The sequence below is a fragment of the Ceratocystis lukuohia genome (genome assembly GCF_044167205.1).
Source record: "Ceratocystis lukuohia strain C4212 chromosome Unknown Supercontig9_pilon, whole genome shotgun sequence".
In the NCBI taxonomy this organism is placed as follows: Eukaryota; Fungi; Ascomycota; class Sordariomycetes; order Microascales; family Ceratocystidaceae; genus Ceratocystis; species Ceratocystis lukuohia.
Window position 1 is genome coordinate 202,026 of NW_027263528.1, and position 12,649 is coordinate 214,674.

The following is a 12,649-nucleotide window of genomic DNA, read 5'->3' on the forward strand; positions in this document are numbered from 1 at the left end:
TCAGTAATGAATTGAGGTCCTTAGTCTAAGACAATAGTCAATAGAAGGCTATATAACTTCTAGACATTCTTTAGGTATAGATAGGCAGTGTCTTTAGTATTATAGTTGCTATGATAAGGAACTAGATAATGTATCTTAGTTAGCTAGTTTACAATCATAAGGATAGCATTATAGCTATTGCTCTTAGGCAGGTAGGTGATAAAATCAATAGATATATCATGCCATACTCTCTCAGGAATTAGTAGTGGGTGAAGCAGGCCTTTCTAGCCATTATAGAAGGGTGTTGTGTAGTGGCAGGTATAGCACTAGTGAACCTAGCAGGTGATATATCTTACTATGCTAGGCTAATAGTATTCCTAGGACAGGAGGTTATAAGTCTTGGAATGACCTAGGTGTCCTGAGACAGGAGAGTCATAGTATAGGCAGAGGAGCTCTACTTTCAGGGCATCACTTTCAGGAATATATAAGTGGTCTTATATATACAAGTAGCCTTCACACTCTGAGCACTTAGCTAGGGTGAGTATTAGTAGGCAGCTCATTTCAGGGTTCAGGATTATAGCTAAGGCAGTATAGGGTATAGGGTCAGAATCATATGTAGTGTAGAAGAGTTCTTACAGATTCATCAGTAGGATGATCTGATTCAAGTAAGTCTAGTGGCTAGCATTAGGTAGGTTATGATTCTTCAGGATAGTTTGGCTCTAGTGTAGAAGATAGTCATCACCCTCCTTGGGTAAGTCATCTGACTAGTATATAAGTGAATTAGGCTTCATACCTAGCTTACCTAGGCAGTAAATGATGTAGAAGTTGAATCAGGATAGGAATTCAGACCAATAGGCCTGATAGCAGTTGAGTTGCTTCATAGACATGAAGTACTCTAGATTTCAGTGGTCAGTGATAACCTTCATAGGTGAAGGGGCACCTTCTAGTTCAGGACACTATTCCTTGAAATAGTAGATGATAGCCAGGAGTTCTTTGTCATAGATTTCATAGTTACACTTAGCTACTGAATGCTTCTTAGAGAAGAAGGCAATAGGGTAGAGGCTACCATTGTCATTATATTAGGACATGACACCAGCTGACATATAATCAGATATATTGGTCTCAAGGATAATGTCTTTATCCCAATTGAAATAGGCCAGGACAGGGGCAGAGGAGAAGTGGTCTTTTAGGGTTTAGAACACTGATTCACAGGTAGAATCCTATACAAAAGGGACATCTTTCTTCATCAAGCATGTCAACAGGGCAACTAAGCTAGAGAAGTCATAAATAAAGCAGTAGTAAAAGTTACTAAAGCTAAGGAAGGCTTAGGTATCTGTCAGGGATTTCAGGGTAGGCTAATTACACACTGTTATGACCTTGGCTAGGTCTATTTAAATGCTATTATAGCTAATGATCAAGCCTAGGAACTTGGTTTTAGTGTAGTAGAACTTGCACTTAGGAGCCTAGGTGTATAATCTAGCAGTGCAGAGGCATTTAAGGACTGTACAGATGTGTTCAGTGTGTTCTTCACAGGTATAACTGTAAATCAGGATGTCATCTAAATACACTATGTAGAATAGGTTAAGATATTCTCTTAGGGAAGAGTTAATGTATCATTAGAAGGAGGACAGGGCTCCTATCAGTCTAAATAGCATGACTAGGCTCTTAAAGAGGCCAAAATACATGTAGAAGGCAGTCAGGTATTCTTCTCCTATAGTCATTCAGAGGTTATTGAAAGTGGAGATGATATCAATCTTGGAAAAGTAGTGTATTCCATACAGATTGTTCAGAGTTTCCTTGACTAAAGGCAGTGAGTATTAGTCTTTGATAGTCATAGCATTCAAGGTATGATAATTGATATAGAAATGTAGTCCTCTGTCAGCCTTCTTCATGAATAGAATAGGAGAGGTAACATGTGAGGAGCTGGGGTGGATAAAACCTTTCTAGAGATTTTCATTGAGCTATTCACAGAGGGCTTTCAGTTTATCTCAGGACATAGAGTACAGGGGCCTGAAAGGCAGTTTCACACCTTCTACCAGGGGGATATAGTGATCTATAGGTCAGTGTAGTAGTAGTTTTTCTACCTTGTGAGGGGAGAAAACATTAGTGAAATCTGATAATTCAGTAGGTAGGGAAAAGGGTTTAGGTTTCTAGGGACTTATAGAGTCCAGGGAGTCAGGACAGTTCAGGATTCAATTGATTTCTTCTAGTGTCATCACAAACAGTTGATAGGCAGACTAGTAGGAATAGGCAATAGCACCTTCCTTCAAGATCAGGACAATGTTCAAGTTGTAAAGGGCCAGGGGTCATAGGGGCAAGTTACTAGGTCAATCTTTATAGGGGACATTATATAAGGCCTAAAGCTTCTCAGGCTTTCTAGGAATATTACAGTGGTTTCAGTAGTATTCACTATCAAAAGTGATTGAGTGATTAGTGAAGTAGATAGTTAGATCATATTGCTTTAGCCAAGGCATACCTAAGACAATGGGGTAATGAGTGAGCTATGTGATGAAGAACAAAACATTCTTCTGATAGTAATCATTTATATAGAGGTGGGTATAGACATAATGAGTATATTTTCCAGCTTCTATTTCTCTTCCATTGAATACTTCAATTCCAAATAGAGAATGGAGGGGGTAGGTCAGAATTCAGTACAGGGATACCTAGGTGGTATTAATGAAGGCTTTTCCTTCTACACTATAGTCAGTCAGGGTATATGTCAGGAAGGAATAGTCTTGAAGAGATAGTTCTACAGGGAGGATCATAAGATCTGACTACTAATTGTATTCTTCCTCAATTAGAAGACTATATATAGTAGTAGCTAAGATATAAATAATCTGGTTTAGGGTTATACTAGGAGGTTCTACCTAGGGGTAGCTTATTCCAGGTGAGCTCCTTTTTTTAGTCTATCACTAGGGTAGTCCAAGTGGAAGGATGAGAAGGAGTCATAGTAGTAGTAGGAGCAGGAGACCTAGGGTATTATAGCAGTAGAGGAAGGGGATAGTGTAGCTAAGTAGAGCTATCAGTTATCAGGTTATAGGCACTAGCCTACTAGGTGGCCCTTTATTCTATAATAGTAGTATTCACCCCTTTCTCAGTGGGAGGTATAGCATTAATAGGATAGGTCTATGGCATCTAGGTCTAGTAGAGGGGCAGTTGTTCTTTTTAGGTCTATGTTCCCTAGCACTAGGGCCTAGGGGATAGGGGCATAGGGTTCAGAGGTAGTACTATAGTTCTAGGCAGGGGGAGTACAATTCTAGACAGGGGGAGCATAGGTCTAGGTAGTAGGTAATATCACAGAGCTAAAGTAGGTCATGTGGTTCTCAAGGTTCTAGAGGAAGTTTGTGAATTCAGGGTATTTATAACTTAGGGGGTCATGATACAGTAGTATTGTATAGAGTTCCTTTGAGATATTTTGCTCAAGGAGGGTTGGCAGAGTTGATTCACTTACTTCTCCCTCAAGAGCCAGGTGCTAGAACTCAGAGAAGAAGGTAGTAAAATCCTTATTGCTTTGTCAGAGGTGGAACAGTTCACTATACACATAGTTGACCTTGTCTAGGTCCCTATATATATAGTCAAGGACCTTCAGGATAGTATTATAGTCTGAAAGCAGGCATTCCCTATCCTTGATATATAGTAAAATGAGGGCATATACTAGTCCTTTCAAGTAGTTATTGATATAGGCTATATAGTCCTAGGTATTAGGGAAATAGTCATAGTTTCTTTATATCTTCTGGTGGATCTAGGTATTAAAGTGATAAAGGTCTGATTAGTCACCTTTGAACTTATTAGGGTCAGGTATACATTCAGAGGGCTTAGTAGTACAAGTCATTATGAATAGTTCAGCTATAGAAAGGGCTAGGGCAGGAGCAGGAGTAGAGGTAGGGGAAGCTATAGGGGCAGAAGCAGGAATAGAGGTAGAAGCTTCTCCTTCTACAACAGTAAAGGTAGCAGGAGCAGTAGGAGCAGTAGGAGTAGTAGGGGGTAGTATAGCTAACTGGAGTTTGTCAAGAGCCCTTTGCTCATTGAGGTGAGCCTAGTAGAGCTTACCCCAGGCCTCTTTCAACTTATTTTACATATACTCAAGCTGGCCCTAAGTTGCCTGAAGGTTAGCAGTGAGACTGCCTTATACAGTAGTGTGGTTAGTAGACTCAGTAGTCAGTGTGTAGTTCAAGGTAGTAATTTTGGCTTCTTTTTCATTAGTATATGAAAATAAGGAGTGGATGTATTCAAACCAAGCACTAGTGTAGTTAGTAACCCCTTTGCTAAAGCTCTTGAAGCTATCAGGTATGATCAGGGGTTCTGGGTGGGTAGACATCTCATCAGTGTCTATAGGTAGAAGCAATGTAATGTCATGGGCAGGTAGGAAGGTTCTATAAGACTAACCCAATAGCTCAAAGACAGGACAGGCAGGACAGGTAGACAGGGATAAGGACAGGCAGGACAGGATGTTCAGGATAGTAATAGATACCAGGATAGAAGACAGGGACAGGAAGTTCAGTATATTCAGGGTAGGAGACAAGGACATTGCTTAGGGAGTAACATTCAGGTAATAGAGGGAGGTTCTATCTAGTCTATATATCTACACAGGTTGTAGTTGACAAGATCTACAGTGGGGTGTGAGGCTGGTAGTGGTGAGCAAGGCTCCAGCATTGAGCAGGACAGCAGTCATGCAGGGAATGCTAAAGTAGTGTGGGAACAGTGGTCATGCAGAAACAGTAGTCATGCAGATGACAGTATCATGCTATGACAGATGGTGGTTATGCAAAGGACACTAGTGTGCTGTTACATCATGCAGGAACACTAGTGTACTATAACAGTTATGCAGAAGACACTAGTGTACTGTGACATGAAGGCCATATGAGGACTACTAGCCAGGTGACTAGGTCTGGTTGACACTATGGAAAGAACAATTTGGTCCAGGACTAGGGAGAAGCCTACAGAACAAGCATATATATTGCCAGGTGAAAGAAAGAGTTAACAGCCATACCTACAAGTTAGATGTCCCAGGCTCAATAGCCTATGACACTTATCATATAGATAGGCTCAGACCAGTAGTAGATGATGCTTTCCCTTCCTAGACAACACATGACAACATCCTAGGCACAGTTGACAATCAAGAAGGCATAGATATGTATAATATAGAGAAAATATTGAGTAAGAGGAAAAGATATAGCAAGCTACAGTACTAAGTAAAGTGGCAAGGGTGGAATCAACCTACTTGGGAACCAGCTGAATACCTGGAAAACACCATTGCATTGGAGGAATGGAGAGAGACACACTCACCACCAACAGAGGGAAGAAGAAGAAGGAGAAGGAGGCAGATGTAAGGGCTGTGCCCATTGGTCAGCCTTTGGCTATAGTGAAGCACCCCTCCCCTTCAACAGACCCACAAGTCCTGCTAGTATAAGGACCCTTTACCCCTCATGATACTTTAGATTAGTTTCCTTTCCTTTCCCCTCCAATGTGTAATATCTGATTATCTCCAGACCTGCTCATATGAAACTATCTGTGATCTAACCCATGACAATAAGTCTACTAAGTGCTTATAGAACTAGAAAAAGCTAGCCTCTAACTTAATATAGATAAGTATAAATTTAAGGTTTAGAAGACTAAGTATCTAGGCTTTATTATAGAAGTAGATAAGGGCATTAGTATAGACCTAGCTAAGATTCAAGCTATTATATCCTGGGAAGCCCTGAAAATAGCTAAAGGAGTGAGGTCCTCCTTAGGTTTCACTAACTTCTACTAGGTATTTATTAAGAACTTCACTGAGATCATAGCACTACTAGTAGTACTTATAGGGAAAAGCAAGCCTTTCATCTAGGGATAGGACTAAGAGAATACTTTCTAAGAGCTAAAGAAGTATTTTATTAGTAGAGGCCTACTTATAGGCTAGGGCCCTGATTTATAAGTAGATATAACTATCATCAAGTTAGATGCTTTAGGATTTAGTATAGGAGGATACCTCTTATAAAATAGAATACTAGTAGCTTTCTTTTCCTATAAAATGAATAATACTAAATAGAACTATATTATCTATAATAAGGAACTCCTTAGGGTAATCTATTATTTTAAAGAGTAGTATACTATACTATAAGTCCTTATTAGTTTTACCCTTATAATAGACTATAAGAACCTATAATATTTTACTAAGAAATAGCTACTTAATGAGAGATAGATCAGATAGTTAGAATTCCTATAGACCCTACTACCTTTCAAAGTCATCTACTAACTAGGCTACCTAAATCAAGTAGCTAATACTATATCTAGGAAAGAATAGAATGATCTAAAAGACCCTGGTAAAGGGTGAGAATTATTACTATAGAAGTATAAATAGGACCTACCCCTTTAAGTAATACTAGCCTAAAGGTAGACTAGCCTCTTTAAGAACTTTGAACTCCAAGACCTATAGGATGAAGGAGTAGGTAAAGATAAAGAAATAGAAGCTATCAAGTCTATAATAAGAAATCAAGATACTACTAAACTCCTAAAGAGTATCTAAGGATAATTAGGAGACTTCACTAAAAAAGATAGACATTTACTTTACTATAATTAGCTATAGGTATTAAATTCTAAGCCACTCTTAACTAAACTTCTATAGGAAGCCTATGATAGTAAGGTGACTAGCTACCTAGGAAGAGATAGAACTATGGAGATCCTCTACTAGTAGTTTTACCAGCCAGGCCTGAACTCAGATGTCAGATAATTTCTATATAACTAAAACCTTTATAGAAGGGGAAAAGTATAGAGGTAAAAGAAATAAGGCATCCTATAGCCTCTCCCTATACTAGACTAATAATAGAAGTAAATCTCTATTATCTTTATATGCCTACTTCTATAGTGTAATAACACTAGTAATGAATATATTATAGTTATTATAGACTACCTCACTAGGAATATAACTCTATGAGTATTACCTAATATCTAGACTAAGACAGTTATTAACTATTTTAATGAATACTACTATAGATACTATAAACACCTAGACTTAATTATCATAGATAGAGGTCTATAGTTCATAGGAGGGTTCTAGAAATAGTTTTATAATCTATTCAAAATCAGATATAAACTTATAATAGCTCACTATCCCTAATTAAATAGAGGTATAGAAAGAGCTAACTAGGAAGTTCAGGTATACTTATAGGCCTTTATAAACTTTATATAAATAGACTAGGACTAACTACTCCCCTTATTAATACTAGCTATTAATAATTAACTATTAGTACTAAGAGTAAATATTAGTCCTTTCTTTACTAGCTATAGTTATTGTGTGAACCCTATATAACTCTCTGTATCAGATAAAGACTAGAGTGTAGAAGGTTTAAACTCCAGTTATATAGCAGCCTTAGTAGAAAAAATAACTAATATAATAGTTCTGATTACTAGTGCTGTAGTAGTAGTATAATAATTATTAGAGGTGACTGATAGATGTGTTGTATCTTGAAAGAGTCTCTAGGAGATTAAAGGGGAGAAGAAGGAGGAAAATGTGAAGGTAGAAAGAAGAGGAGGAATAGCTGTTAAACTTGATTTATTAGATATCTAGTTAGAAGAATATATGGTGGAAAGGCCAACTATTTATGCATTTTCAGTCAAGTCTTTTGGTAGGTCTGTAGTCAAGACTGAGTTCTCCAAGGTTGGTGATTATGCCATTTAATCTGCCAAAAGTCATTGCTGAGTCTCAATTTCCTAAAGTTCTAGATGAGTCTATCAAGTCCTTCAGATCCTTCAGATCCTTCAGATCCTTCAGATCCCTCAGATCCTTTAGATCCTTCAGATCCTTCTAAAAGAGTGGGGCAGAAATAGGCATGTGGAGGAAAAAATAATTCTGGCAGTAGATAGGTTTGAACCCAAGACTTTCAGAAAGAACAGAACTAGTTTACTAACTGAGCCTTGAGACTTTTCTCTGGATTTGTTAGAAACTAAGAATATAGATTTCATATAAGATGTATAGTCAGTTAGGAACATCTGGTCCTAAAATACTAACACACCCCCTTGAATTCTGTATTCTTAGGAATCTATCAATCCTAAGAGATAGATAAATCTTGAGAAGGTCTCTCCTTCAAGGGCTTTTATTAGTCCATCTGCTGCCATGTCTCTGCTTGGGATATGTGTAGGTTGAAGAATCCCTTGCTGAGTGGCTTCTCTCATCTGGTGGAAGGTAATGTCAAGATATCTGGACTGTTGATTAACTGCTTCAGTGCTAACTCTTGTAATAACATTAGCACTGTCACAGAACAGGGGAACTGGTTGGGGGACTGAGTGACTTAGTTCTTCAAGTAGTTTCAGAAGATACTTAGCTTCTTTAGTAGTGCTAGCAGCTGCTACATACTCAGCATCTGCTATTGATCCTGTTAGGATAGTCTGTTTAAAGGACTTCCAAGCAATAGGCCCCCCTGCTAACTTAAACAGATATCCTGAAGTTGACTTTCTATCTAGTAGATCATCAGCATAGGAGGCATCAGTGAATACCTGAAAATCTCCCTTTGAGTAGAAAAGACCTCTAGTTTTAGTTCCCTTGAGGTATCTAAGGATATGTTTAGCTGCTTGAAGATGTTCTTGAGATGGGCCTGCTATAGATCTAGCAAGGAAAGATGTAGCAAATGAAATGTCTGGTTGAGTCATTGTAGATAGCCACTGGAAGCTCCCTATCAGCTGCTGGTAAAGCTTTTGGTCATCTGCTGATAGGGGAGGGTTGGTGTTCTGGAATAGAAGATGGAAGTCTTTCCTATTGATAGGGGTTTTTCTACTAGAACAGTCTGCCATAGAAAACCTCTGAAGTAGCTTGTTAATGTAGGCTGTCTGTTTGATTGAGATAGAGCCTGAGCCTTCATCACTAGTGATTTCCATCCCTAGATACTGGCCTATTTCAGTCAGTCCTTTTATAGGGAATTTGGTGTGAAGGTTATTATAAAGCTATTGTATCTGAGATTCCTGTGGGCAGAAGAAAAGGATGTCATCAACATAGAGAGCAATGAGTAGGTTTCCCTTCTTAAATATACAAGGGTCACCAGTAAGGGCAGTGAACCTATAAGAGGTAATTTCTGCCTCAAATATCTCATACTATCTCCTAGGAGCATGCCTTAGGCCATAGAGGGCCTTTTTCAGTCAACAGGCCTGGCCTGTTTCTTGGGTATAGAGGCTATCAGGGAGCCTTATAAAGACTCTCTCACTATCATGAATATCTCCATGTAAAAAGGCTGTTTCAACATCAGCTTGTCTCACTACCCAGTTGTTCAGTGCTGATAAGGTAAACAAAACTCTTAGACTTATAGCTGAAGCTATAGCAGCAAAGGTGTCAAACTCAGTGGGGTATTGGTAGTTCCCATAGACTACCCATCTTGCTTTGTATCTAAGAATTGAGCCATCAGACTTCCTCTTTGTTGTAAAGACCTATTTTGAGGGGAGAACCTGGTCAGTTTTCAGAGGCTTTTCCATCTCAAAGGTTTTCATCTTTGTATGAGATTTCATTTCCTCTTTCATAGCCTCTTGCCATTGGAGGGCATAGGGGCTTGCTTTAGCCTGCCTATATGTCTTTGGATCATCTGAGACAATACTAGCAGTGAGCCTAAAGTGTAGGTGTCTCATCAAAGCAGTAGACTGGTTGTTTAGGTCCTCAGGTTCTTCTGTCTGAGTTACTGGAACTAGGGCTTGTGAGTCTCCTTCAAGGGGATCAGGAGAGGTTGGTGGGTATTCAAGGTAACTTCTCCTTATAGGGAGAAGCTGAGGGGAGTTTTGTCTTAGAGGGAGGATAGGATCAGGGGAGGAATGCCTAGAGACTTGAGATATAGTCTTGTCTTAGACTTGTCTTAATGGGCTTCAATTCTGTCTTTGAGATGGTCTGTTTTTAAGGCAATTCAGGGATCCAGAGGTTGTTGTATTGGTTAGGAGAGAATTTAGGGATGGGGAAACTGTCTGGTTGGTGTCATAGTCAGAGTGTTGTAGTAAGGGAACCTCTGTCTGATCATTGTTATAGACAGGGTGTAAAGGGAGATCTGTCTGGTTATTGTCATAGACAGGCTGTAAGGGGAGAGCTGTCTGGTTATTGTCATAGACAGGCTGGGAAAGAGGTGGGGTTGAATCTTGAATAACTCCTTCCATCTGGTCTAGTTCATTGGCTAGAGTGGATTGCTGATGAATAGGCTCAGATGGGATGTCTGTCATTTGGATATCCTGAGTGATTTCCTGAACACCCCCTGGAACTGAGTAGGATAGAGGGACTATAGGGACTAGAGGGCTAGTGGGTTGTGTGTCTTCAAAGCTCCCTGTAATAGACTTATCAAACTGTACACTTCTAGTTATAATGATCTTTTTAGAGTCAGGGAGATAGACTCTATACATAGAGTTCCCAGCATAAGATAGGAAAAGGCCTTTGTGAGCTCTAGGAGCAAACTTAGCACCCCTTCCATAGGTATGCCTATCACTATAGTGAGTCCTTGATCTTTCCTTAGGTGGTATATATACATAAGCAGTAGCACCAAAGACCACTAAGTTTCCTAGGAATGGTTTCTTATGATATACTGCTTCAAAAGGAGTTTTCCAGTTGTTTCCCTTTGTAGACATTCTGTTTGTAATATAAACTGCTGTGTCTAATGCATGGGGCCAGAAGGTTTGAGGGAGTGGTGAATCAGCTAGGAGTCCTCTAGCTCTAGTCTGTAGAGTTTGGATCCATCTTTCTGCTAGCCCATTAGAGCTATGGGCATAGGGAGCTGACTTCCTAATGACAGTGCCTTGGCTAGTAAGGACTTTTGAGATCTGGCTGAATTCAAGACCCCCATCAATCTGGAGGGATTTAATAGGAATCTCAAACTGGATTTTGATAAGGGCTAGCATTTCTTCAAGGATAGTACTAGACTGCTTATTACTAAGGCATCTAGTCCAAGTGTATCTGGTTGCAGCATCCATGACAAGTAGGACATACTTAAGACCTCCTGGGGCTTCAGGATGAATTGGACCCATTAGGTCAGCATGTATCCTATCCCCAAACTTCTTAGGCTTCTCATCTTCAGGGATTGATGGAAAGGAGAAAGCCTGGGCCTTACACTTTAGACAGATTTCACAGGCTTGTTGTGGGTGATTATCCTGTGTAATTGTCATCCCTGTTGTAGCCAGACTAGTTTTCTTGATATAGTCTAGGGAGATAGTAAGGAATTTCTTAGTCCTCTTTCTCATTAAAGACCCTGAGGTACTTCTAGTAATAGTAGAGAACTTTTTACTTCAGGTCTATTTAGCTTTTCATATACAAAGCCTTCTCAATATTAGCTATTATAGCTATAAATACCCTTAGTTCATTTCCCTAGGATACTCTCTCCTAGTCCTTAAGGATCTATATAGCTATAACTGCCCTGATCATAGCTTTAGGCCACTTAGCCTTCTTATACTAGGCAATAGGGTAGACCTTATAAAGAGTATTAGGGTGATATAGTTCTATTACACTGCTATCAGGGGAGATTATAGTGTTCTATTACTTGATCCAAGGAGTACCTAGGATGAGCTTCTCAGCTTAGCTAGGGACTATATATGTGAAGGCTTAGTAGGTATAGGAACTACTTACATCTAGGTCAAGTTAAACAATAGCTTTCAATACTGACTAGTTATTCATAGATTATAGGGGGTAGGGTTTTATTTCAATACATATGAGTTTTAGAAGGGTAGTAGTTTCTTTATTACTTATAGTAAATAAGGTATAACTATTATCTATCAAATTAGTAAGAGTATATTATTAGTTGATCACTATACTAGTCTAGAAAGTCCAACCTATTATTTTCTCTTCCTAGAACTATACCTATTCCTTTTCTACTACCTTATATAATAAGTGATTTTCTATTATATACTTTAGTTTTCTAATTCTATATTATCCTCCTTATTAGTATCTTCCCTTAGAAGGCTAGCTAGCTATACACTATATAATATCACTATTTATATAGCCTAGATATTAACTACCTGATAGGTAGCTGGATTGATAGTAGGCTTAAGGGGGCACTAGAAGGTACTATGCCCTAGTCTTATATACTATAGGCAGACTCTAGCTACTTAGTGTATAGCTAACTCTTCCTTTATTACCTACTTCATATGCCCTCCCTAAAACTCCCGATCTATAGTATAGGGGATGCCTTTCATATCATAGGTAGGTCATTAGTACTTGGCCCTAGGTGTATTACTTATATATATATAGTGTCATGGACAGGCAGGAAGGTTCTATGAGACTAACCCAATAGCTTAAAGACAGGACAGGCAGGACAGGTAGACAGGGACAAGGACAGGCAGGACAGGATGTTCAGGATGGTAATAGATACCAGGACAGGAGATAGGGACAGGAAGTTCAGTATATTCAGGGTAGGAGACAAGGACATTGCTTAGGGAGTAATATTCAGGTAACAGAGGGAGGTTCTATCTAGTCTATATATCTATACAGGTTGTAGTTGATAAGATCTATAGTGGGGTGTGAGGCTGGTAGTGGTGAGTGAGGCTCTAGCATTGAGTAGGACAGCAGTTATATAGGGAATGCTAAAGTAGTGTAGGAACAGTGGTCATATAGAAATAGTAGTTATATAGATGACAGTATCATACTATGATGGATAGTGGTTATGTAAAGGACACTAGTGTACTATTACATTATATAGGAACACTAGTGTACTATAACAGTTATGTAGAAGACACTAGTGTACTA